Source organism: Mirounga angustirostris, unplaced genomic scaffold (assembly GCF_029215605.1).
Source record: "Mirounga angustirostris isolate CCGP_5_RB_7025 unplaced genomic scaffold, mMirAng1.0.hap1 SCAF_3, whole genome shotgun sequence".
Classification (NCBI taxonomy): domain Eukaryota; kingdom Metazoa; phylum Chordata; class Mammalia; order Carnivora; family Phocidae; genus Mirounga; species Mirounga angustirostris.
This window is the reverse complement of record NW_026991711.1, coordinates 7,764,251-7,789,671: the sequence shown is the minus strand read 5'-3', so window position 1 is coordinate 7,789,671 and position 25,421 is coordinate 7,764,251. Positions and strand designations below refer to the sequence as shown.

At 37.6% G+C, this 25,421-nt stretch overlaps 1 pseudogene; it reads right to left on the bottom strand.

Moving 5' to 3' along the window:
- LOC123839273 (glycoprotein-N-acetylgalactosamine 3-beta-galactosyltransferase 1-like) overlaps positions 1-25,421 on the bottom strand; it is a 58,103-nt pseudogene that overhangs the window by 21,666 nt on the left and 11,016 nt on the right.

Genomic DNA, 25,421 nt, shown 5'->3' with positions numbered 1-25,421 from the left:
CTTCTCAGGATGCCCTGTGTCTCCTGCCAGTACCTATGAAACAGGCAAACTTACTGACTTGCAGCTAGGATAAAACCCTAGACCTTGCACAGTTCTTGAGACTGACCTCTTTCTCACCTATGGTTTCCTCCTAAAATTCAGAAATAGCAGTGACTACAAAATGTATGACTTTAGCCTGGATTACTGCCCCAGTTACAGAGAGCCTACTAGAACAATATGAAGAAGACACAGTTCATGCTCTATGTGCCCAAAGTCTAATTATCTAGGGTAATTAATTTATTCAGTGGTTATAAATTCCTTGGATTTATATCCCTGGGATCTTGCCATATAGGTCTTCTGTATTCTTTGCAGACCTAAGTTTGGTATCAGGTTATAGCTACACTTCAGTAGGTCCTCACTAGGAGTTAGTTATCAGTGATAATATTTCCTTCCTTGGTGCCCTAGGATCACCTAAGAACTCCCCAGCAATAATTCAAAAGTAAATTACTTCCCCAGATCCTACACTTTCTTGATTTGTTTTCTTTTCTTCCACCATTTCCAGAAGTATAATTAATTTAGCCTGAGCGGTTTTTTACAAGTTGCTGCCCTAGCCCATGGCCTTTCCAACAATGTACCTCTGAGAGCATCTGGAAACTTAGTTGAGCAGAGAGCTATAGCCAGGCCTTCTGTTCAAGTGCACCGAATGGGACACATTGGCTCCCAAAGAGCACTCTCTGCTCACTCTTGGTGTAACCATGGCCCTAAGCCAAACCTTCCTGTGGACACATTATCCTTTAGTGAGGAAGGAAAAAAATATCTCTCATAATGACTTTTTAGCTATAGTTTCAGGATCCCGATTATTTATTTATTTTTATTTATTTTTTTAATTCTTATGTTAATCCCCATACATTACATCATTAATTTTAGATGTAGTGTTCCATGATTCATTGTTTGTGCATAACACCCAGTGCTCCATGCAGAATGTGCCCTCCTCAATACCCACTACCAGGCTAACCCATCCTCCCACAGGATCCCGATTATTAACAATATTTTTCCATAGTGAAAAATAAAATGATGTAAACTTTAATGTCATAATTAAGACTTTGGTATTGCCTCAGGAGGGCTCCAGCAGGCATTTGTGTAGGTCACGGGAAACTCCCAGAGGCAGCTACACAAAGCTAAAGGTTGTTTTGAAGTGACGACAAAATACTGTCAATGAGGAGTCCTTCCAGATCAATGAGGTCACTTGATTTCTTACTGTATATTCATACAGAACCAAGCTTTAGGTCCTTCACACCAGGATTCTTATAGCCCATATGACAACTTTAGATTGTTTGCATAGTTTCTATGAATTCATACTCTGTTTTCTACCTCTGCCAGTTGTGATTAGTTAATAATAATCTTCAGGATGGGGCATATCCCAGAATTTAAAAATAATCCTGGATTTTGATATGACATTGACAGAATCCTTTGTAATTGTTCATCAGAAAAATGTAGATCCAGCTATTATGCTAACTTCAACCTTTGTTCGAAATAAGGTAGAGAGAAAAACACATATAAAACATACATACATAAAATAGAGATGTGTACATAAAAATACATATAATCCCATGTCTTTGAAACAAAATTTATCATTTTTTTAATTCCTTCAGAACATTTTACATGATTTCTGTTGTACTCTTAAAATTGTTATTTGGTATTTCATTTGGATGTCAATTTTTCCATGTTGTTAATTATTTTTTATAAAAATGAGAATTGATAAGAAATATGAATGACATTCACCTATTGTAAATATACACCTAAGTGTAAATATTGTGAGGTTTGTACTATACTCCAGTCTCTTAGACATTTAATTCCTGTCTCTGGGAGAAAGCATTTCTGAGAGCTGCCGCAGAACTGCCTTAATATGCATCACCATGTTGGGCTCTAGAACTCATCTTCTTTGCTGGTGGGAATATAAAATGGTGTAGCCACTTGGGAAAATAGTTCAGTGGTTTCTTAATATATCCTTATCATGCAATCCAGCAATCATACTCCTTGGTACTTATCTAAAGGAGTTGAAAACTTGTATCTACAGAAAAACCTGGAATGAACATTGATAGTAGTTTTACTTATAATTGCCAAAACTTGGAAGCAATCAAGATGTCCATTGGTAGATGAGTGAACAAACCGTGGTCCAACCAGACAAAGGAATATTACTCAGCATTAAAAAGAAATGAGCTGTCATGCCATGAAAAGGCATGTAGGGAATTTTAAATGAATACTTCTAAGGGAAAGAAGCCAGTATGAAAAGGCTACATATGGTATGATTCTAACTATACGACATTCTGGAAAAGGCAAAATTATGGAGACAGTAAAAAGCTCAGTGGTTGCCAGGGGTTGGGTTGGGGGAATTAATAGGCAGAGTACAGAGGATTTTTAGGGCAATGAAAATACTCTATATGATACCATAATGATGGGTACATGTCATTACACATTGCCAAAACCCGTAGAATGTACAACACCAAGAGTGAACCCTAATGTAAACTATGGACTTTGAGTAATTATTGGGTGTCAATATTGGCTCATCAATGGTTTTCAAGGTACCATTCTGGTGAGGGATGTTGAGAATGGGGGAGGTTATGCAATTGTGGAGCAGACAGTATATGGGAAATCTCTGTAACTTGCCTCTCAATTTTGCTGTGGACTTTATACTGTTCTAAAAAAAACAAAGTCTTAAAAAATTTAACTTTCCATTTTTATAGAAGGAAAAATAAAAATATCTGACATACCTCACTACCTTCTTAAGAGGATCAAGTAAAAATTTAAATGTGATATATAAGAGTAGTAATAATAAAAAAACAATGATTCTAATGCTATGTGCCAGTCATTGATGTACATACCCAACGTTTTCAATATATTAGCATCGTCTTCACTACAAGCCTATGCTGTCGATATTATTATTATTATACTGACACTTCAGCTGAGGAAATTACTGAATTGAGAAGTTGTGTAGCATGTTAAGGTCATGCAGCTTGCAGAGATGGAGCCAAGATATGATTTCAGGTGTGGTCTGACTCATGAGTTTATCTCCTGATTCCTACATTATACAGTCACCCCAGGTATTAACTACATTCCATTACTATTAAGTATAATTCTATAAGGAATGAGAGATCACTGCCATTATTAATAATGATATGGATTTTCAGAATAAATTAACACACTTATAACCCCTTTGCTCAATGAGTTTGGGGATATTTTGGATTCTCAGATGAGGGTCTGGCCTGTGCCAACCCCTGGGTTTCCTGTGCTAGGAGTTAGCCTTGAAATAATAGGAATTTGTGCAGTAGTTCAGAAGCCTCAGGTTTCATTAAAACAGATGTACATCAAGGAGGTACTCTAGAATTATCAAATACAGGAGTGCAGAAGAGTTTTGTGATCCAGGCTAGGTAAGAGGGGAACATAAAAGACCGGCCTGATGAGGAACATAATAGTCTTAGAGTCTACCTCTGACCACCATTGAGCCAACATGTAAGAAATAATCAGGCATTTTCCAGAAGTTGCTGAAAAATTATGTCTATCTTTTTCTTGTGCCATGATGCAAGATTGATTTGCCTGGCTAATCTACTCAAATTTGAATATATATCTGTAAAGAGTGAAAATGAGTAATTGGTGAAATAATCTCTATCAGGATATACATTGGAACTTTGTTGTCTCAAAATCACTAAAGCCTGGAAGTTAACAACAGTCAATGAACTTATCTTCACTTCTAAAGACAGGATTTGTAAAGACGTGACTAAATTGGTTCAGTGTTCTTACAGTGCATAGAAAAGTAGCTATAGATATCCTTAGTACAAGGCATTTTTACCCAAAAAGTAGCAAAACCTTTACAAAAAATGAAAGTGTCATGTTATTTTCCAGCCCATTCCCATGGGGAAAAATGGTACACAATTCTACCCATCCAGCCAAGCATGGCCGCGTCAAAGAACACACAAAAATTGGGGGATTGTTTACACTAGAGAAGATTGGTATTTCACTCCCTGACTAAATGTTTGTTATCAGTCAGATCCCAAATTATAACCAGAAGTAGTCACATATTAGGAAAAGTTGGGATATGCCCCAGGGGCTTTGGTATATATGCTGATGGAGGCAGGTGTCTGTTTTAAGCCTGAAAAAGCCAAAAACAGAAAGCTGGCTGGATGAGCTACAAAGTTAAGGCAATAAGAAAGGTAGCAATAGAAGAAACAAGCACTTCGTGGGACAAGGAATTCTCTATTTTTATTTGGGACAGGTGGCCTCTACAGGAGGTAACTTCAGTATCAATAGCTTGGCAAAAACCTGACCCAGAGTAGCTAACTCCTAGGGCAAGGTGATCCCAAATGTCTAACCCTGGGCAGGGCTGAGGGAAGGTAGGAAGCAAAGGGGCTCCCAGCAAGCAATGGTGTCAGCAGGGAAAGAGCACTGAGAAAGGCATGCAGTGACCTGCAGAAACAAAGGGCAGTGGTGAGTGGGGATGCCCTCAAGGTCCAAAGTAAATATTGCCCTCTTCCTTTGAATTCCCTCCCCCACTACTTTAGCCTTGAAGGAGAAGCAGGTGGAAATGGGGTTAAGAAAGGAAAAAGAAAGGAAAGATGGTGGCCACTCCCTTTCCGCATCGCTTGCCAGCTCCAGAGTTGTCTCAGAAGGGACAGGACAGAGGTCTTTGATGGATGACAGATTACAATTTTAATTGGGACCAGATTGGAATTAAAATGACCAGAAAGCTATTGGATTTTCCCAGGATGCTCCTAAGGGTCAGGGAAGGGCAAATTGACAAAACGTATTTTAGGGCAACAAAGGTGGTAGAAAATAAAACTTTATATTCTGAGTTCAGCCCGACCTAAAAGCTAGTTGCTCTTATTTGTTCAGGGCTTTTAAAACTTCCACAAGAAATTCTAGAAAAATCAAAGCACTCTCTAGACCCTCTCCTTGTTGTGTGAAGAATTACATTAATTCTATAAGTCCCCAGTGCTACTTTTAATAACTAGTGCTCTTGAAGATTTAAAGAAAAGGTGCAAGTAGGAGAACGTATAGCACTTCTTAATGTACAATAGATCTTCAGATTAGTTTGCAGTGATTTTCTGTCAGTGTTTTAAATAACTGGGAAGGTATTTCATGATTTTCATAATTGGATAGTATCACGATACTCAACTAGTCAGACTTGTTCTGATAGGTTTTTGAGGCAAATTTCCTGAGTGTTAAATAAAGCAAATCACGGGGAGCACTAGTTAAACCACGATACCCATGATACCGTAAGTACTTTGGCCGCACAAAGTAACATATTTAGACGTGTGCTTTCCTCTCTCTATTGATTTCTCGGACACAGCTGGGTTCTAACCTTTGAGAAATATACTGTGGGACAGCCCATATGGGGCAGCATTTGATAAACAGAAAGTGTTGGGAAGGGAGAGCTCTTTCGGAGCTTGGTGCACCTGCAGGCATGGACCAGGGCTCCTGTGCCCAGGGCCTGCTTGTGAAGCCTGCTGCTTGCCACGAACCTGCTTCCTACCCTCTGAGCCTTGTTGTCTTGCCAACCATGGAAGCTGACATTTTCCCTCTTATTTGCTTTTGCATTCAGAAAAGGTTCTTGAAGGAACACCTGAGGGACAGGCAGCAAAGCAGATCTAGTGGAAAAAAGGGAAAAGAAAAGCCACAAAAAAACAAAGACTGCTCCCCCAACCAAAAACACAAACAAACAAACAAACAAAAGTACCAAATAAAAAGAAGAAGGAAACTTTTGGGAACAATGGAAATGTCTCTCTCATGTTGACTTAAGAGAATTATTTTAAATAGATTGTCTCCAACTGAGAGAAAATTAGGGCTGGGGAAGGGTATTGAATGTCTCTCTGTATCCAGTTCTTAAAATAAAATAGACTAGCAGTCTCTATAATTTTTGCAATAGGCACCAAATAATTTTATTACATCTGTATTTACAAAGCACTGTCATATAAGACATATGAATGGCCTTAATGAGTAGGTGACTATAAAATAAATACACATGATACATATAGAACATACATTCATATATAAATAATATAAATACGTGTATATATGTGTGTATATATAATCCCTTTTATATGTATGTGCATGTGTAGTGCTTAGACAGCATTCACATATATAGATGCATATATTTAACCTCCTTCAGCTGAACATTTGCAGTCCATTTTGTATTAATTTTATTTATCAAATTGCATTTTAAATTGTGTGTTGTTATTTTAAAAATACTAAAAATGTTCTATTTTTATAAAACATGTAACTCATACTAGAGGACTCACCTTGAAAATTTTAAGTTCCTTTTATAGAAAACATATTCAGCATTTGGAAGTTAGGAAATCTGTGATTTTTCAATGAGTTTGAGTTGTGCCCTAGTGAAAGTCCTGCCTTCAGGTGGATCCTTACTCTCTTTTCCCACAGATATGTTATCAGACTTATGTAACCACCTTGAAGAGTACTCCTCTAGGTAAAGAAATTCTTTTCAAAGAGATGCTGTTAAAAGACACATTTCTGGGGCACCTGGGTGGCTCAGTTGGTTAAGCGAGTGCCTTCGGCTCAGGTCATGATCCTGGAGTCCCAGGATCAAGTCCCGCATCGGGCTCCCTGCTCAGCGGGGAGTCTGCTTCTCCCTCTGACCCTTCTCCCTCTCATGCTCTCTGTCTCTCATTCTCTCTCTCTCAAATAAATAAATAAAATCTTAAAAAAAAGACACATTTCTGTTCTTCTTAGGATAACCACGTGAAGTTAATCTAGGAAAAATAGTTCCAGTTTACAAGTATCTGTGTTTGTGTTGGGGAGAAGACATGCTGTGCACGCTAGTTATAAATGTGGTTCTTTGCAGTACTGATGAACCAAAAGGCAGAAATCCACTAGCTTGGCCCGGGAGAATGGAATCATTCCAAGTGGGGCTGATAACAGGTGGAAGAAAAAAAACAAAACAAAACAGATGTGGAGTCAGTTTTAAAAAAACGCTGAAAAGAAAACACATGCATTGAGAAGAAAATTGAGCTGATAGAATAAAAAGCAGAAGTAATAGCTCATATCAGGCCATCGAGGAAGAGGGACAATGGCTTCAGATTCCCAAAGAGAGCTCCATCTGCTGCAAGAGAGGACAGGGCACAAGAGCCATCACTGTCTTTTACGAAGACCACAGCATTCAGTGCCAGATGAAGATCCCCACTGGGGAGACAGTCCAAACTGGGCTTGTCCCCTGCAACGGTTACTCCAAGCTCTGGGTCTGATACACAGTTTAGCCAACAAGGGTCACTCCTGCCTGGTAACAGCATGGCTAGCACCACGGTGGGAAGTTGTCTTGATGGGCTTGAAGACAGCATGTCCCTTAACGACCTTCAGCCTCTGTTTTCTCATTTGTTAAATGGGTACCCTAACAGTCACACCCTAAGTATCCAGCATAGCATACAACTGTCACTTATTTTAAATTTTTCTGCTCCTGCTGTCGTTGATAGAGACATCTGCATACTGCAGCCTTCTGTGCTGGGCATGTGGGAGTGGTTTTCTTGGCCTCACTGCATACGGAGGGTTTTGCAGGGAACTATCTAGCAAGATCTTGGTTTCAAGAAGCAACATCTGTATCTTTGAGATGTGACAGCAGATGTGATCCTAGGAGTATGAAGTGGAACTTCTGCATTAGGAGGACCCTAATGCTTTATCTTATTGCTTCTTTACATAGTATTAGCTTGCTTAAAAAGCAGTTAGTAAAGGGTCTTTAAAGGGCACCTGGATGGCTCAGTCAGATTGAGAGTCTGACTTGATTTTGGATCAGGTCATGATCTTAGGGTTGTGAGGTAGAGCCCTGGGTCAGGCTCCACACTGGGTATGGAGTCTGCTTAAGATTCTCTCTCTCCCTCTGCCCCTCCCCACCTGCTCTGTCTCCCTCTCTAAAAAAAAAAAAAAAAAAAATGTCCTCAAGAAGAGGAAAACACCTCAGGTAAGTGTTAATATGGTAAACAGGAAAAATGTGGGAATAAGGAAGGCATAAAAAATACAGGATCAGGTAAAGGGGGCCAGTGCAAACTTGGGACAGTGGAGGGAGGGCATTGTATCATCCAGCTTAGGGGACAGTGTTTATTTCAAGCACTTGTAGCTGAGAGTAAATATTTGAAGGGAGGCAGTCTTAAAACGCCAAATGCACACTGCACGATTTTTTCAAAGGCTGGCAGTTTGTGCAGATGCAAGAAACATCTGTTATGTTTAAAGTTTACAAATAGCTTTAATTCAGTGATACAACGGGCTGATACAACAATGGACTTGAGTCTGGAATGCTTGTGTTTTGGAGAAAGAATGAAAAACCGAGCAGCACAGATCAGAACTGTACTTGGCTGTGTGCATTTTGGAAAGTGTTGAAAGCATAAGTTTAAGATTTTCTATAGTTTGAAAATATTATGCTAAATGCCATGTGGTATCCTCAACTGGATCCTGAAACACACAAACAGAAACATTAGTGGAAAAACCAGTGAACTCTAAACAGTCGGGAGTTTACTTAGTAGTATTATACCAATATTACTTTCTTAGTTTTGACAAGTGCACTGTGGTTATTCAAAGTGTTAACTATAGGGGAAATTGGGTGAACCATATTCAAGAACTCTCAGTGATAGCTTCCAACTTTTTTCATATATCTACAATTATTCCACAATACAAGTGTATTTTTTAAAAAATTGGGATTTTTGAAGATGTCCCTGAAAACTGAATAAAAACATAAACTATTTCTTTTTTCCCAAGTGCCAGGCAAACATAATGCAATATTTGTTAATGTTTTGTTATTGTTGCTGTTCTATATTCAATAATAGATTGAGATGAAGATTAGAAAAATATTCCTTAAAATTTGTATGAATGTCCAGTTTTGAATACACCCTACTTTGGGGCTTTTGAGTAACTGGGAAGGAATCTTACATAGAACTTATAAATTCACTCTTCATTAAATCTCTCTGAACCTAATTTTTCAGAAAGACACTTTATGGTGAAAAGTTGTAACTGATACATGCAGAACATTTTAAAATTCTGAGGGATTGAACCTTAGTCAGAGAAATTAAGCCTAAGGGAATCAGTTTGTACAAATCCTAATGAAGCTAAGCACTTAACACCAGAAAGCAGGTAGATTTTTCTAAGCAGTGGAAAAAATGGTGCCCTTTACCTTCCACCACACTGTCTCAGGTGAAGGTATTCTTGGGGATCCTGGCAATATTTTTTCTTGCAAGACATCTTGTCTAGCTTGACATCAAGAGTGATTGTTCAAGTGTCAAAGATGTCGTTTTGGAAGTACGATACTTATCTCTGTAATTGTTTAAAGATTCTTTGCAAATCAATTCTCAATTTTCTTTTAGTCCTCATGTCTTAGTTTATCTAAATCCATAAGTTATAGAGATGACTCTTGATCAACATGGCTTTCAACTGTATAGGTCCACTTACATGTGGATTTTTTGTTTTCAATAAATATAGTATGGTACTGTAAATGTAGTTTTTCTAACATGATTTTCTTACTTTGTTGTAAGAATACAGTATATAACACATATGATATATAAAATATGTGTTAACCGACTATCAGTAGGGCTTCTGGTCAACAGTAGGCTATTAGTTAAGTTTTGGTGGAGTCAAAAGTTATAAACAGATTTTCAGCTGTGTGGCGATTGGGGACCCTAACTCCTGCATGGTTTGAAGGTCACCTGCCATTGTTAAAATTGTAAACCAATTTACCATTTGGTGATTTCATGTCAAAATGTCTTATTTAATCTTTATAAACACCAAAGATTTAAACCCAACTTACATTAGATATTAGATGGCTTATTCAACATGGAATCAGCTAATTCATAGCTGATTATTACCCATATTTTGATTTCAAATCTAGTGATTTAGCTTCTTTCTGTTTTACTATTTTTGATTGCTACAAGTTTGATTCAGTGATATGTTTATTTTGTTTGCTGGAAGGTGGGGAGTTCAGCATATTAAGAGTTGTGTATTTGTATATCCCCCTCATTTGCCAAAACATTTCATTTCAAATTGGATATAAATTTGAAAGGGATATTTTGGAAAAAGGTAGGATTTTTCCTGAATTTTGAAATTTGCGCCATAAGAAAGATGTAGAAACTGTAGCAGGGAAGGAACATTTGCATACGTTTTACTTGATGCTTTTTTTGGCTGTTGATGCTCTATTTTTAAAACATTTTTTCATTTTGGTGGCTTTACTGTGGAAACTGATACAACTTTCAACAAAATAATTAAATCATAAGTGAGAAAGTTATGCCAGAGGTATGGGACAAAGTAGTGTGTGGTCTTGACATTTGCTTAGAATAAGAGAGAAATAATGTATATTCAAGTTTATAACTTAAATTTGTATAAATTTTAACTCTACAGAGTTAAATTCATGTAAACATGAATTTTTAATACATTTAATATGTTAATATACCATAGAACATATATAATTTTATTTTTGTTATTTTTCCTTATAACTGTTTCCCAGAGCCATGGCCTTTTCTCTGATGTTCTGTTAGCAACTCTAGGTAACTGCCGCATTATTGTCTGGTGCACACTTTACATATTTTTCTACAGCCAACTGAGGGGTTTGATTTTCATTTCTGTTTTGTTTTGTTTTGTTTCTTTCCCTCCTCTTCCTCCTTCTTCTTCCCCTTCTTCCTCCTCTTCCTCTCCTTCTCCTCCTCTGCCTTCTTCTTCTTCTCCTCCTCCTCCTCCTCTTCCTCCTCCTTCTTCTTCTTTGCTTATTTTCTCCTCTGATTGATTGGTTGATTTTTTTTTTTTTTTATTTATTTGAGAGAGAGAGAATGAGAGACAGAGAGCATGAGAGGGAAGAGGGCAGAGGGAGAAGCAGACCCCCTGCTGAGCAGGGAGCCTGATGCGGGACTCGATCCAGGGACTCCAGGATCATGACCTGAGTCGAAGGCAGTCGCTTAACCAATTGAGCCACCCAGGCGCCCATGATTGGTTGATTTTTGAGGTAAGAACACTTTACAAAATTGTTATTTATAGTCACAGTATTGTACAGCAGATCTCTAGAATTTAATCATTGTGATGAATGAAATTTTATGCCCCTTGAACAAAATCTCCCCTTGCACCCTTCCCCCAAGCCTCTGGTAGCCAGTACCCTACTCTGTGCTTCTATGTGTTTGACTATTTTAGATTCCTCTTAGAAGTGGAATCATGCAGTAATTGTCCTTCTGCAGCAAGGGTGAATCTTGAGAATAGCATTCTTTAATTTCTCTTCAAGTTAGTGCAGTAAATATTATTACTTTGTTACAGATATAAACAGCAACCCTGCAGATGTGTTTGCCCCTCCCCTCAACCCCTGCCCGCCCCCCTGGCTGACCCCCGCACTGCAACATCCAGGACCTTCCATAAGATTTCATCATCACTGCTATACTAGTTTTCTATTGCTGCTGTAAAAAAATGATCACAAACTTAGTCGCCTAAAACAATAAAAATATATTATCTTAGCACACTGGGGGTAAGAAGTATAAACTGGGTTGGCAATGCATTTCCCTGCCTTCTCCAGCTTCTAGGGGCAGCTCACTCTGTCACCGTGCATGGCTCCTACCTCTATTTTCATCATCACATCTCCTTCCCTGACCTGAGTCTCCTGTTCCCCCTTATAAGGACGCTTGTGAGTACATTGGCCTCATCCAGGAAATCCAAGAAAATTCTGTTTCAGGATCCTTAACTCAATCACATGGGAAAAAGCATTTTGCCATGGAATGTCCTGTATTCACAGGTTCTGGGACTAGGATATGGACAGCTTTGGGGAAACATTGTTCTGTACATCATACTGGCCTATAGGATGAAGTTCCATTTGATAGAATAATGCACAAAGCCCTTTTATAATCAAACTCCGATCTACTTTATTCACCTCTCTTCTCTCCTACTTCTTCCCAGGCATTTTAGACCAAAGCCACATCACAGTATATGTGGTTCTCTGAAGCCATCTTGTTCCTTTAAAATTTACTAATTCCTTTGCTTCCTTCTGCCTGAAATACATTTTCCATTTTTTTTTCTACCAGACTAATTCCTACTCATCTGTGTTTTATTTTAATTACAAACCACTTTAAACATGTGGAAGGATACAGAAAATAACAGAACAGACCCCTATACTCCAACCCCCAAGATTAAACAGATGTTAACATTGTGCTATGTTTGTTTCAAGTTTCTTTTTTCTGTTTTTTAGAGAAATGAAACATTACAGACATCTCTAAAACCCCATTATCTCCTGTCCCCACCCACCTCCCCAAATGGACACCTGAATTGGTATTTATCATTCATAAACTGTATATGTTATAGTTTTGACTGCGATCAGTATAAAATATAAATTTATGTGTTAGTTTACAATTTAATTTTTTTTCACTTAACATTAGATTGTTTTTAGATCTTATGCATGTTGACACACACTGACTTTCTAATTTAACTCCTCTGGAATATTCCACTGCATAAATGAAACACAATTCATTTACTCAAAATCTATTTAAAATTCATTTTAGAAATTAGAAATTTCTACTTTTTTTGCATAAAGGGTGCTGCACTGAACACTAACGTGAAATTCTCCCTTGACTGGTATACAGTTCCCCAAGGTAGATACCTAGAAGTGTGGTTTCCTGCTCTATTTAATACTACCAAACCATTTTCTAATGCGATTGGACTAATTAATACTCCTGCATCCTACCAAAATTTGGTATCATATGATTACATAAAAAATTAATCTAATTATTGTGGAAAAATATGCTTTGTTATTTATTGATCATAATGGCCTCTCAGTGAGATTAAAAATGTTTTCATAAGTCTATTTGGCATTCAGTTTTCTTGGTCTCTAGATTGAAATCAATGTAGGCAGTTTTTCTTTTTTGTGTTGTTTGTGCACGTCTGAGCCTTGTTTAAGAAATCCTTCAAACTTGAGGCGCCTGGGTGGCTCAGTTAGTTAAGCATTTGACTCTTATTTCAGCTCAGGTCATGATCTCAGGGTTATGAAATCGAGCCCTGTGTTGGACTCTGCCTTGGGTGTGGAAACTGCTTAAGATTCTCTCTCTCCCCCTCTCCTTCTGCCCCTCCCCATCTCTAAAAAAAGAAAAAAAAAAAGAAATTCCTTCAAACTTGAAGTCATAAAGTTACTCTGATCTTTTCCACTAAATATTATAGATGTATTATTCAAATATTTTATTTAAAATAGGTGGAATTCACATCTAATATAAGAGAAGAATCTAAGTAGTTAAAATATAGACAATTATATATGTTTGTCTGTTTCAGGGCTCCCTAGTCTTATGCATTGTCTATGTGTTTTTTCTTGTGCTAATACTACACAATGTTATCTACATGATATTTTCATTTTGCCCTGATAACTGAGAATAACTCTTTTTCTCTTCTTCATCTCCTTCCCCTCCCTTCTCTTTGTCCTTCATTTTTAAAAACTAAACTTTATTTTTAGAGCAATTTTAGATGAACAGAAAAATTGAGTTGAAAGTATAGATAGTTCTCATATACCCCCGCCACCCCTCCCACAACCTCCTTCACTATCTACATCCCCACCAGAGTGATACACTTGTTATAATTAATGATGCTATATTGACACGTCAGTATCACCCAAAACGATAATACACACTTAGCAATCTGCATAATACTATATATCTTTTCATGGCTTGATAAATCATTTTTTTAGTGCTGAACAAAATTTCATTGTCCAGATTATACCAGTTTATTTATTTATTCACCTGTTGAAGGAAATTTTGGTTGCTTCCAACTTTGGCAATAATGAATAAAGTTGCCGTAAACATCCATTTGGAAGGTTCTTTTATGGATAAGTTCTCCACTCAATTTAAGTAAAACTGCTGAATGATACAGTAGAATATGTTTAGTTTTGAAAGAAACCACCAAACTATTTTCCAAAGTGCCTGTTCCATTTTTTATTCCAACCAACAGTGAATGAGAGTTCTTGTTGCTCCATGTCCTTGTCAGCATTTGATGTTGTTGTCAGTGTTTTGGATTTTGGCCATTGAAATAATATTTGCATCTCCTTGTTTTAGTCTGCCTTTACCTAATAACATGTGATGCTGAGTATCTTTTTAATTTACTCTGTTTTATTCTTTTTTAGAATTGTCTCTGCAACTTTTGACTATGTGATTTTTTTTTTTAGGGAGCGGGGTGGGGGTTGGGGGGTAGGGATGGGGAGGGGCAAAGGGGGAGGAAGAGAGAATCCCAAACAGACTCCCTCCAAGCATGGAGCTTGACACAGGGCTCAATCTCACGACCCTGAGATCATGACCTGAGCCAAGATCAAGAGTCGGACACTCAACCGACAGAGTGCCCCAGGTGCTCCATGACATTTTCTTAACGTGACATTTTGAATCTTCTAATTTACCTCTATTTTTTTTCATTACTATAAATTATATTTCTTTTTTGTATATGTCTATTCTTTTTTCTAGCATCCTTTTTTCTTATGCATTTGATTCTTTTTTTTTACATCCTTAATTATATTTTTTTAAACATAACTATTTTAAGTTTTTTTCAGATTGTCTATTATCTGAAGAACTTAGATTCCCATCCTTATGTTGGTTGTATCATTGAATTTTTCTCACGGTGGATTGCTATTTATGGGAGTTCCTCTACCTCATGGCTTTGTAATATGTGTGTCCCAAATTAAAGATGTCTTCCTTGAGAATGACTTTGCTAATTTCTAACTATCATTCTTTATTTGAGAGTTCTTGAATCATGCAGGTTGTATAACTTTGAACTCTATAACCAAAAGATGATAGGAACCCAAATTTATATTACCATGTAAGATTTATTTTTCCCCATCTGGGTTTCAATCAACACCAACTAGTCCTTGTTTTTGTTTGTTTGTTTGTTTGTTTCCTTACTTGTGAGATAGTTTTTTTCTGGGCTATTATTTCTAGAACATGTAACATTTAAGGGTCAGGATTTATTTGAACTTTCTCCAACTCACCATCTCATGTACTTTCGGTGTCTTAACTTCTGCCCATTCATTGCTACTAAAATCCACACCCTTAGATTGCTGAAACTTACCCATATCACTAACTAAACACACACACACGCACATCTGAGACAACCACAACAGCAATCTGCACCCTAACCACTCTATTTTTCAGTCTAAGATACTTTTGCTTTCCTGGATTTCCCTTTCTTAAGCCTGCTTGTCATTCTCAGCTAGTATCTTGTGTTAAATGCACAACAACTTCAGCTTATGTATTTTATCATATTGTCAGAACAAAGAGGGATCTCATTTATAGTTATGATTTATTTCAAACATTTTATTTTTGAACCTATCTTTATTTTTAAAGTTATTTGTGACCTTTTGGCACAAACCCCTACTTAGGTATCATATTGGATCATGAAACTAGTTTGTTTTAGACAATGTAAGATGCAGTTTTATCGAATTGTCCATGTGATGTGGTTGGGAGTCTGTCTTTCCCTCTGCTCTCCTGGCCCTCTTTTCCTTTCTGCTGGAGTCTTTTAACATGGTTTTTCCATTTTTTTCCAGCAACTCTACACATCTACTTTCTTTATACATAATGATTATTTATTTACTTATTCTCAACTAAAACAAAATCACGTGACTCTTCCCTTCTGTTCTTGGCAAATGTGCCAGGTTAGGTTCTGATGGCTAAGTGCACATTCTTGAGCAAATTTTTGGATGAGATGACACAACTGAAGATTGGCTGTATCTGGATTATGTGTTCCCCTTGGGAGGGGGAGAGGCAGTCCATCCCACCTGAGTAAATGAGATGGGGACTGGACATCTCACTTGACTTCATCAAGAAAGTCATATTTGTTATAATAAGAAGAAAGGAAGTGGGACAGTTGCAATTCTCATCCACCAGAGATTCTCTGACTTCTACAGATGGTCAGGCAGTGGCTCTCCACGCCCCCACAGCAGTTGGCAAGACTGCAGGCTCTGGAGTCCCGAACCCATGGCCTCACTGAGCTGTCAGGGTGATGCTTCTCTTCTTCCTTAAGTCCCTCAAGATCAGAGAGTGTTTTTTGTTTCATAATGGAAGTCCCAGTCCCAAGCCTTTCATAATAGCATAAGAAATGGCTATGGAAGAAAGGAAGAAAAGCAGAAAAGAGGAAAGAAAGAATTAGGGAGAACAGAAACCTATGCCAGGAAAGGTTAAAACATTTTCTAGCATCGCAGCAAGTTAATGAGAGAGCTGACAGTAGAACCCAATTTCCACAAACCCGGTCAACTGAACATTTTTAGTATATGTATATTCCTAAGTGACAACATAAAATATGTATAATGCTGGTGAGAAAAATAAAAACGAATGAAACCGAAAAATGCAAAAAAGAAAAGGAATTTACTTTCTCTTTCTTTGAATAGTTCATGGAGAGCATTCGTTTTAAGTGTGTTTGGTTTGAGAGCTTCCCTTTTATCATTTGGTTTTAAATTCCATTTCTTTGCAATTCTCTGTTTTTTCATTTTCTTTTGTTTTGTTTGCCTTTCTCTGGTTCAAGGTTATCTTCAGGTTCTTCTCAAAGTACCAACATGGGCATGAATATCCCGGATCTCAGGTCCTCACATCATAATGTCAGGGTAAGAGTGAGTGTCTCCTGCAGGGGCTGCCATAGAAGACAGAGTCAGGTTAACGTTCAGCGTCACGGATGAACGTCCCGCAGTGTTCTGCTAACTTCACGGCGCTGCACACACCAGCTCTCCTGGTTTATCAGATGGGCCTTGCTGATTGACTCCCTCCAATAAGGGCCACCCTGAGCTGTGGATGGGGCCAACTCCCAAAGAACTGCATGGTGCAAAATATGAATGTTTTGCCTCTAAACGGAAATCTGGAGGGCTGTCAACAGAAAGGAGCATAAATGGCTGATGAGCAGTGAAATCACCACCACTGCATCTCCCCTAGAACAGACTGAAATCTGTGTGTGAATGTCAACAGGGGCTTATTCAGGTTATGCCCCATAGTTATTTGCATTTAACACTGGATAATTGTTTGCTGCTGCTGACATTAATTTTCTCATGACAAGTCAAAACTATGTTCTTTGTTAGCCTTTTTACTCTGAAAATATGTTTTCCTCACAGACTTGGTAAGACCACTCGTGTGGCATCGGAATCCCATATGATGAACACTCTTATGTTTTAATCACTAGATCTGGTGGCATATTTACTTTGTATAAAGGAATATCCAGTTAATATTAAAGTAATTACTAAAACTTGACTCATATGTCTTATTTTATAAATCCGAATGCCCTCTTTGTAGCTTCCCATTGGTGACTTCCTTCTGTAGGGCACTTCTATGCTCTTGAATTCTCCTCGTTTGCCTTTCAACTAATGTAGTGATCTGTCTGAATTAGAAGGGGTCTGGCTGGGAGTACTTAATTCTTCACACCTTCTCTGAAAAAAGAAGTAATTAATAAACTTTTTTTTTTTAAAGATTTAAAGAGAATGAGAGACAGAGAGCACGAGAGGGAAGAGGGTCAGAAGGAGAAGCAGACCCCTTGCCAAGCAGGGAGCCCGATGTGGGACTCGATCCCGGGACTCCAGGATCATGACCTGAGCTGAAGGCAGTCACTTAACCAACTGAGCCACCCAGGCGCCCAGTAATTAATAAACTTAAAAGTTCTGTCTTCCCCCTTGCTTGCTTCTGCTAAGCCAGTGTAAACTATAACACTGTTTATGTCAACAAAGTAATCAGCAAAGGGATAATCCACATGCTATTATCCAGACTTAACTGCAAGGAATTCATTTCTATTTGATAGTTTTGAAAACTTGTCAATACACTTCAACCACAAGAGCCACTGAGCTTAACCAGATGTGAGAGTCTGGCTGGCCCTGTCAGTCCCTGAGGGGGCCTTGGCCAGGATTTTAAAATCTTTGACCTTCTGCTCACCCTCCAACAACAGAAGCAATAATCCAAAGTGCTTTATCTTTCTTGGATTTGGGCTCTTTTTTCTACAGACGTGCAACTTCTATTTTTAAATTTTTCTTTATTTTTTTTCCTGTTATACTCTTTCTCTCAGGGACCTTGGTGAAAGAAGGTAAATGATTTTCCTTTAATTCTTGAGGGAAAGTATGACAGGAAGATACGATGTCATCTTGGCAGGTTGAAGTAAGTCAGAAGTGTGTTTTAATACATTACAGATGTATAAAACTTTGGTTTACAAATCCCTTTTGCTAAAATCTCAGAAGGGCCCCGTGGGATAGGAGGCACAGAAGGTTGAAATAACACATCCAATATCACATTCCCATGATGCCATAGAGATGACCCAAAGAATCTAGTCCCAATGCCAATGTCCTTCTCATAAGTATCTCTCTCCATGCCTTTGCGTTGGCTAGATCTTGTAGAATAGGGTGAAACATGTACATTTATTCGTGTATTTTTACTTACTCTTTACTTTTCCTTGGTTTGTTCTCATGTTTTCTGTGTCATTGAACATTGTTATGTTATATGATTTTTTCTGTGTCCTAATAGTTTGGCTTCACAATTGTAGTTTGAATTCCTTCATAGCCAAGTAATTAGGCAATTCCAATAATATTCCAAACACATAAGCTGAAACTGCTTGGCAAATGGCTCTGAGTTGCCAGTGTTAGCAGAGAGTGGAATGGTGGTTACCAGTGAGGGAAATGGGTAGATGCTGGTCAAAGGGTAGACACTTTCAGTTATGCAGGATAAATAGTTTCTAGAGATTCTATTGATAGCATGGTAACTTTATTTAGTAATACTGTATTAGATACTTGAAATTTACTTAGTAAATCTTAATTGTTCTCACTAAAAAAAAAGTGATTATGTAAGGTGAGGGATGTCTTAACTTGATGGTGGCAAACATTTCAAATACATGCATATATCAAAACATCACGTTGCATTTCTTAAATATATACACTTGTCAATTATATCTCCATAAAGCTGTAGAATGAGAGATCAAGGCTAGTGATTACCAATGGGTCACACCCAGAAGAAACCATTTTAAGGTAAAATGAAACAATCAAGTTGGTCACTCTGTGAACACCTGAGATCCTGGAATTACAACAAATAGAGAGAGCCAGTGGTATTTTCTATCTTTATTTCTAAGATTTTAAGTGTTCAAAGTGAAGCCAGAGCTGACAAGGAAAGACTAACATGGGCATTGGAATATAGCAGGGGTCAGAGGGTCCCTGTGTATCAGTAATCCATTCTCAATTCAGTGACAACACCCTTTATAAATTGCAAGGGCTCAGACAGGATGACTTCCTGGTGTACCAGGTGAGGATGGATCCTAAACATGGGCTCCCAGGATTCCCACTAATCCTATCACTCAACAAAGCATAGATGCCAGAGAGACACTCACTTATGGGTGCTGAAGGGATCATATGGCTTTGGGCCATGAACAACTGAGACATCTCTGACATTGGTCCAGCATGGAGAAGAGATTGGTGGTATTCTAGAATATGCATGACTGTGGAGAAATTAGGCCATCTCCTTACCTAACCTTCTTACAATATTGCATGGCGGAGAGATGCTGTGTCATGTGATGATATACAGCTTCAACTTTTTCTGAATGACATTTAGTATTTCCATACTCCAACTATATAAGATAGGGATGGGATATCACAGGAAATGTATAGAGATTCATGACCCAGGTTAAACATGGCAGAATGAACATCCGAGTTTATCTCTATTCCCTCCAGAAACCAAGTTAAAATGTCAGTGCTGTATAAGAGGTGAGCATTAATGACTGTCTACATCCCTTATCACTTACTCCCTTCCGCTATAGAGGATAATAAATCAAATATATATTTCCCATACTCTTGTGTTGGTAGATTTGGCTGCATGATCCAGTCTGGCTTCACAGAAAGTTGGAGTAAACTGCACCTGCAGAGTACATTCTAGGAAATATTTCCCTCTTTGAGAAATGATAGATGATGTTCTAACCTGAATGGGAGTATGAAGAAAATATGTGTTTTTATAGTGAAATCATAAATATATGGATATCTATCAATGCATTCATCATTCTTCTGCATACAGTTTCAGTTTCCAAGTGAGTGTCTTTTGGAACAGCTATGGTTTCCCAATCACACTATATATATATATATATATATAATGAGAGCTTCATTTTTGTCATTACAAGGTAGCCTTCTAATGGTTATCACAAAAGTACTTGGAACAATTTCTACAATGTCACAGGGTATGTGTTAAGAGAACAGCTTCATTAGAAAAACTTACAAGACAAAGGTCAGCAAGAGAAGAGAAGGCATAAATCCCCCCACCCCATCTCTCATTTTATCCACAGAGAGGCAAACCCAGAGCATGACACACTGCTGGATATATGTGACCCCCTGTTGCTCTCTGTAATTACAAGGAGAGCATGGGAGCAACCTGCCAGTCAAAATTGGAGAGGACCACTTGGCCCCTTGGCAGTCTGGGTTTGCATAGATAGCAGCTGTCCACATGTATTTCCTCAGAATGCAGGCTTCCAAAACCTGGGAAACAAGGAGCACACAGGAGCAGTCCCTCAGCAGAGAATTGCAACCACTATCTTATAGTGAGGTGGCTCTAGGTGCTGGTTCTCATGCCAGGAGAAGGAGGAAACCCCAGTTCTTGCTGGTTCATGATACAGGCAAACCGGAGTGATTTTTAGATAATACTGCCTCTCTCACCCTGATCCAGCATGGTCTACATCAGTGTACCAGCCTAGGATATTTGCCTTGGATATTAAAATAATGAATCATGGAACACTACATGAAAAACAAATGATGTAATGTATGGTGATTAACCTAACATAATAAAATAAAATTTAAAAAAAAATAATAGATCTTGTTCAGTACTCAGGAATTTACTGTTCTAAGAATATTTTCATTATTTATTTATTTACTTTTTAGATTCTTTGGAGCAATTGATAGAAAAATTGGACAAAATCTAATGTTAGCTCAACTATTTTGTTCAGATTTAATTACAACTTTCATCCCTTGGAGTAAAAATGACATTCTGTGTTTTCCACCCATGGAGATAAATTAATCCAGAAGGATTCCAGAATCATTGAGAAAGCATTATGTTATGTACATAATCTAACATAAATCAAGTTTTGATTGGACATTATGGCAGTATTAGCTTGAAGAGAGTGATGGTGATACTTCAAAAATACACCCTTAATTGTAGAGAGATGATTTTTATGTAATACAGTTGGAAAACGTGCCCGGGGAAATGCAAGAAGTGAGATCAGATGGCCTGGTAATATTATGAATATGTTAAATACCCAATTGAATGTATCCAAATTAGCGAAAAGTCTATAGTTTATGAGAAAAATGAATTTCTACAGGTCTTAATTTACATTTACAAATTCTGCTAGTTCTTGTCCTTTCCTATTTGAATATAATACTGGCATATGCCAAATGCACTCATAAGTTTTCATTTTGGCATTATATATACTCTTTTTGTATTCTACGTATTTAATTTATACACTCATCTACAGGAAAATAATACATATAATTTTATAATTACATAAGTACACTCATGTTTCCTATAACCATCATGAGCACTCGAAAGATCAGTAATATATTTTCTATGATAATGTAACAACTCAGAGCCTAAACTATAATTTATTTTATATAAAATTGCAATGATTCTTTTTATCTACGCACAGTTTTCCTGAAGGAATGCTTTCGTGCATTACACAAAGCACTTCATCTACTTTAAATTCTCTTACAAATCATATGGACTAATATATTTTCAGTTAGGGAGAAAATCTCAAAGGTGCTCAGATTTCAAACTATAGTGTGTGTGTATGTGTGTGTGTGTGTGTTGTATATGTGTGTGTGTGTCTTAATGCCTCAATTTCCCTGATCAACTAATAGATAAGCAGCATATATATGGATCCAGAGGCACAAGAAATCTTAGTTTTATTTAGTTCAAATTAAAGCTTCTATAGAAAGTCAAGGGTAAATTATTGAAGAACATGATGCAAATGAGTGACACACTTATAGATACCCATTCAGGTATTTTTTAAATTCATCCACTTAAAGCCTATCTACACCAAAAAGCAGAGTTTGTGTTTTATGTCAGCTGCCCCCTTAACTTGTACATGTTTATTTTCTTTTTTTTTTAAGATTTATTTATTTATTTGAGAGAGAGAATGTGAGCAGGAAGAGGGGCAAAGGGAGAGGGAGAGAAATCCTAAAGCAGACTCCCCACTGAGCATGGAGCCTGATGTGGGGCTCAATCTCAGACCCTGAGATCATGACCTGAGCCGAAATCAAGAGTCGGATGCTCAACTGACTGAGCCACCCAGGCGTCCCCTACTTCTTCTTAAATAAGAACCAAACTTGTGGAGGATGGAGAACACAGACTCTAATTCATTTATTTCCTACAAAACCTAACAGAGTGGGAACCATGAGAAAGAAAGACAGACTATGCTTGTTTTATAAAGAAATATACAGAAATAAGTAAAACATTTTTTGTACCAGAGATAGAAAGACAGAAGATAAATAGATGGACAGACAGATAACAAATATGATCACTGGGATGTATACATTGGATCCCTAGCAATGTTATAGGTTTACTGTTTATTAAATTAGTTTGATTTAGAATGATGATTAGAATTATTTTTATATTCAAATTACATCATACGACATATATTTTTGTGAGTTATTTCAATAGTGTAATGCTCTTACTAATACTTTTGTTTATACAGTAAGCTTTTAATGTATATAATGAATTGCTGTGAATTTATTTCTCCTAAGTTTAAAAATGTGTTGGTACACTATTACATACTAATAATTGTATATGAATCACATGTTTATAGGAAAAAACATGATAATATACTATTCTATTTTAATTTAGACATGAATTTTTAAATCATTATTTATGTGGGTTAAAGTTTTTAAAAACAAAAGTAGAAATTACTTGGCATTTTTTAAATGATCATATTGTCTCTCTACCTGTATTGTGTTCATCTGTTTTGTTAGAATTTGATCTTTATGAAGCACCTATCTAAATACCGTTGTTCATTTGAACAACATAGAAAGCTGTCTCCATACACACAATGATGAAACTTCTGTACTTCCCAAATATCGCTGATGATGAATGTGCACCAACCATAGACTCACAAAGGCTATGTCACATTTAAATACTCCAAAGAGTTCGTTTTTGCATTTTCCCTCGTTTTTGCATTTTCCCCCAGTGATGATTCCTGCTGAAAGGACTTAACTATCACCAAATTTTGGATGGTAGTCAACTAAATTTTCTCTTTATTAACTTGGAGTGATTCAGGCTTTCTGATCTCAGCCTGAACATCTCTGCTCCAGCCTTGATATTTACATCCTGTAAGTACTTGTAAACAATTACCATATCCCCTACTTAGTTGTCTGTTAGCCAAGCTAAACAGATTGAGCTCTTTTAATCTTTTCTCATAAATCAATCTCTCCATTCCCTTAATTACCCCTGATGTTCAATTTTGAACTTACTCCAATATGCTCATCATATTTCTAATACTCAGTTTCCCAGAACCAAAGTAGTTTTTTAATGGCCTCATGTTAAAATTGTGCTTATTCAATTGAAATAACTGCAGCAAAAGATGTTTTCTACAGTGCTCGGTTCTCTGTGGCTACCCAGGATGGAAACATCCCCATCAGGACACTCATCACGGAATGTATTCCTTTTGCGCTCTCGATGGCCTTGTGCCAAAGCACAGGGCTAACATATGAGATGTGAAGGGTAATGGCTTTAAGATTGTCTGGGCTGAGTGTGAAGACTGTTCCTCTTGAAAAAAGGGAGAGAGAGAGAGATACTCTTTCACGATGTAAATAGGAGAGTGAGTTCATTTTTTACACATTAGCTTGGCAGACTTTCTCTGTGGATACTGTAGCCAAAACTTAGGTGTCTCCTCACCAGATCAATTCCAATGTAAACCAAGGCTCTGCTATTGTTTTTTGTTGTTGCTGTTATTGTTGTTATTTAAATAGATCCTCTCTTAGAAACTGGGAGCTATGATTTAGTATTCACACTAAGATCTTCTGAGCTTACCGCAAACACTTAGTGTCAATAAAGGGAAGGTAAGGAAGAAAATTTGAACTTGGTGGTGGGGTTGGAACACAGTGGCCAGTGTATTGGGAGAAACTATGATCTCAGTCTTCTAGTGACCCTAGGAGGGTGAAGCTGACCCACACAAAGACCACAATGAGGTTACAGAACAAGAAAGTCACTGGTCTGCGATGGCAACTTGCCACCAAGTGTATAAAGTGATTAGAGCCTTTTCTAAAATTATCTTACAAGTGTAATCTTCATAAAGTTTTTATTCTTTATCATTAAACACTGCCTTTAAAAATATTTAAAGGAGATTAAATACATTTAAATAATTCAGGAGCCTAACTAGCCAAGCACATGATAAATGAGAAGTGGATATGTGGCAACAATATACATAAAAATTCACAAAACATAGGAGTCCTATAGATGTATCAGTAACTCTACTGATTATTTGTAGAAGAGGCCATCTTTCTACCTTCTCCTACATACTTCTTCAATTCCCCTGCATATTCTGCCGGAGGTTTCAGATTTTCAATGTACTTTCAGAGATTTTTGATCATTTATTCAATATTCAATTAACCAACATTATAGAAGACATGTTAAACGTTAATTATTATTCTAATGGTTTGACAGAATTTCCTCCTGGAAATTAGAAAGAATAGTCACCTGATCAGTAGATACATCCGAACTGGGTGAATGGATCCAGGCAAGTGAAGGCAGGACATCCCGCGGGGAGTTGCTATTCTGACTACTGTTCTGTGGAAACTGCAGTTATTTGCTGGCATCTGATGTCGTCCATCTGATGTCACCAGGGGCCAGACTGGTGACTTAAACGGGGATGTGATGAGGATCACCTGAGTCCTGTAACTCTTTGAAGGGCTGCAAATCTCTGCCGCTGCCTTGAGGATTTGGTACTGATTCAGATTTACTATCTTGGCCAGCAATTGAATGTCTAGTTTTAGGGGCTTGATTTGGCTTTTCCATTCATTATGACTCTCATTTGTCTGAGAAATGAAAAACCCATATGAATGAAGACTTTCCCAGATGCAAAGTATATCCATTTTATCAGCAGTGAGGGCTCAGGATTACATCTCACAGGGTGGGTTCTGGAGACCTCAGTGGACAAGCTGATGTGGATGTGGGTACAACTGCATGATTACCTGCTGCCATAGCCCCACTCTAACCAGGGCCATGACATAATGGAATTGTCAGGGTCACCTCCGACCTGTGTCCAATAATGCCTAGAGCCCCCTCTCAGCAGTGTACTTACTCTGGTAACAGCTGCAGGAGGAAATGGAGGATCTCCACGGTGCACACTTGGTGAGCTTCCATTACTAGGCTCTGAGTCTGAGAATTGTCTCAGCCCTGACACTGGAGAAAAAGTCAGATTTTTCTTTTTCCATTGCAGTGAGTGATATGAGCCTTTAGCCTATCTGTTCTTTATTATTTTGGCGTATATAG